General features: G+C 38.8%; 1 non-coding gene across 1 annotated transcript; it reads right to left on the bottom strand.

Annotated features, from left to right (window-relative positions):
• Nucleotides 1–2,684: 2,684 nt before the first annotated feature.
• LOC126030915 (small nucleolar RNA SNORA22) lies at nucleotides 2,685–2,811 on the bottom strand. Its single transcript, XR_007503203.1, has one exon. It is a non-coding gene; the product is annotated as a small nucleolar RNA SNORA22 (small nucleolar RNA).
• Between the last annotated feature and the right edge of the window lie 367 nt (nucleotides 2,812–3,178).

Genomic DNA, 3,178 nt, shown 5'->3' with positions numbered 1-3,178 from the left:
TTGGCCAAAAAGGGAAAAAGGATAGAGTGTGCCTTGTTAAGCACAGCCCAAAGGAGGTGGGAAAGGAAAAAAGGGGGAGGCATGACTCAATGACTGAATGACTGATCCTAGTAACCTTTAGCTTGACCGGAACCAGAGACATATAAGGAAATATTATCTTGTCTCTGGTCTCATGGCCCTGTGGTTAGTACAAGGGGCTATGTTATAGCAAGATTTCCTATTTGCTCATGGGCTAGGAACCTGCCAGCAGTCACGTATGCAGCTCAGTGGAACTATCCACAGAGATAGAGGCTAAGGTTGATAGCATCCATTTTTGTGCAGGCTAGAGCAGTCTCCCACATCTCCCCCTTCTTTGTATAATAAAATGAAAGTTTGGGTGAAGGGCCTGTCTTAGGTTGCGCTAATGGGCTTCCAGTTCTGGACGTGACTGAGTTTCCAAATTATTTGAAGTCACGTTTGCCCCCAGACACTGGCATTAGGCTATCCCCGTCGTAGGCACCTCCACAGCCTGGAGCAGAGTGAGCAACATTGCTCAGCCAGCTGTTGAAACTCTGCAAAACTTAGGGGTTGAAACCCTTGCTCACCGGCAGATTGAGTGTGCATAGGGTCCTGAGTGGAGAGTTGCTGGTAGTGCACTTGCACGGAGCGTTTGGTGGCTTCATCAACCTGATTCTTAACAAAATTTGTGAGGTGGTGGAATGCCCATGGGCCAAAGGAAATCAGCAGCATAAAGCCAATAAAGGGTCCTAAGAGGCTGGGTAACAGGGTGGATAACCAGGGAGAGGTTGAAAACCAATTCTGATACCAAGATTCATCCTTTTCTCTCTGTTTATGTCTATGCTCGAGGCTTTTCTCAATTCTTTTAATACTGTCATCTACCAAGCCTAGTTTATCTTTGAAAAAGCAACATTCTTCTTTCAAGGCATCACAAATTCCCCCCTCCCTCAAAAAGGCAAGGTCCAATCCACGGTGGTTCTGTAGGACAATTTCAGCCAAAGAGGCAACAGTTTCCTTAAGGTGTTTAAGTCCTTGCTTAAGTTCTCTAATGTTCGCATCTACAGCGTGCTGAAGCTGGTAGAAGGACTCAGATGAGCGGACCATGGAGTAGATACCAGTACCAGCGCCGGCAGCACCAAGTCCGAGCAGCACAGCAATGGTCACAGCAGAAACAGGTTCCCGTTTATGGCGTAGCAAGAAGGAGTCAGTGGTGAAGAGGGGAAGATCTTCCATTGGGTGAACAGAGAGGCGAGGCAACAGCAAAACCAGCACACAATAGTCTTTGTGGGCAAGAAAAATTTCAGGAACCAAGACAGGGGTCAAACCAGTAGAGCAAGCAAAATAAGTACCATTGGGGGACAAAACATAGGAGTCGTTATGATTAACAACATAGGTTTGATTACAAACATCAATCAATTGAAGGGGAGGGAGCATTTGGGGTCCCAGAATGCAAAGTCCAACACCCATAACTTGACCCAGAGTTATGCCTTGGCCAGGGTTAAGGTCCCATGCGATGGAGGGTTGATTCTGTAGAGGGATAGGAGCACCAAAAACATAAAATGGAGGCTGGGAGGAATAGCAAATCCAACATTGTTCATATGCAGGGTCAGTAATGGTGGAGGCGGAGGCATTAATCATATCAAGAATAAGCTGTGAGGAGGAAACTGGACCAGAGGGGAGAGTAGGCTGAAAAAAGGTGATAGGTGTAAGAATAGAGTTGGGGGAAGGCGTGTGGGTAGGATAGGGCGACCTTGGTTTACAGGCAGAAGACACAGCAATTTATATTACACAAGTTATTTTTGAATACCACGGGAATGCCTTCTGACTTCTGTGAGACTTTAGCATTCAAAAATTTTATAAGTAACAATTGCCAATTTTTTTTAAAAACTTTTAAACTGAACCTAAATGATTTTTCTTAAACTTCTTAGTTATTATCTTAAAGCTAGATGCTTCTTTTTCTAGCCACATATCCATATTCTTATGGCCTTAACTTACACATATCAGAAAAGCTGGATGATTGCAAAGTCCAGAAATTCTCCAGGGAAAAGTTATCCCCGATGGCCATTGAGAAATCTGGGGTTTACCATCCTCTACACTTTCCGCTATGTTGTCAGAAGGACAAAGCTAGCTTAGCACATGATTTTTAGCAGGATGTTACAGTCTTTTAGATGACCAGACTGAACCAAGGTGAAAAAAAAATTAATTGAAATTTCAAAAATGGATAAGGCTTTAAAAATTGTACTTATCATGAAATGTAGAAATAACAAATAAATAGACAAAACAAAACAACACTAAACACAACATTGTGGCCACTTTCATTCATCACAACACACACATAAACAGACAAAAGGATCGATCCAAAACTTTTTTTTTTTTTTTTGCAGAAAAACTTTTAGTTGTTAGAAGTACTTAATGTAGCTGGAGTGGAACTTTGCTGAAAATAAATTTTAAGGTTTAGATTTAGCATAAAACATTTTTAAAATAATACTAATTTGAAGTATAAAACATTAAATAAAATGGTTAATGAGCACTGTAAAAAGAGTTTGCACTTTGAAGTATGATATCATTTGCTGTAAATAAAAAGGTTTTCTTTAAATTGTTTTCACAGTAGAACAGTAAAACAGCTGCAATAATGTTAAAATTTTTATGATTAAACACAATAGCATGAACTATAATTATTAAAGGTATGAAAAACTGACTTTCTGAATACACTTAAAAGGATAGTTGTTTTAATGCAAAGGTAAAGAACCATTGCTGTAGCACAAAATTAAAACTAAGGGTATTATGAAGCACACCTGGGTGTTAATTGTGCAATAATATTAACTATATTATTTAAAAAGGCTAATCACATTATTTTCCACATAATTTTTTTAAATACCTTAAAAATTAAAATAAATTTTCTAATAGAAATATAAAAGAATCAAATTATAATACTTGTGTGTCCATTTAAATTTTAAAACACCAAAAGGTTTTTCTTTTACTGATAATTTGTTATTACAAGTGACAGAATTATGACCTTGCTCTAAAATTTCTGAGAGGCATGAAAAAAAAGGGAGTGTATTGCTGTTATCTCCCTGTTGCTTTTTCTCCCTACAGAATTTTTTAACCCTTACAGACCTGAATTTAAAAGGTTTTCTAATTTCCGATGTTTTAATAATTACAACACCCAATGCACAAAACT

The sequence above is a fragment of the Suncus etruscus genome, chromosome 1 (genome assembly GCF_024139225.1).
Source record: "Suncus etruscus isolate mSunEtr1 chromosome 1, mSunEtr1.pri.cur, whole genome shotgun sequence".
Lineage (NCBI taxonomy): Eukaryota > Metazoa > Chordata > Mammalia > Eulipotyphla > Soricidae > Suncus > Suncus etruscus.
This window is presented reverse-complemented; position numbering and strand designations above follow the sequence as displayed.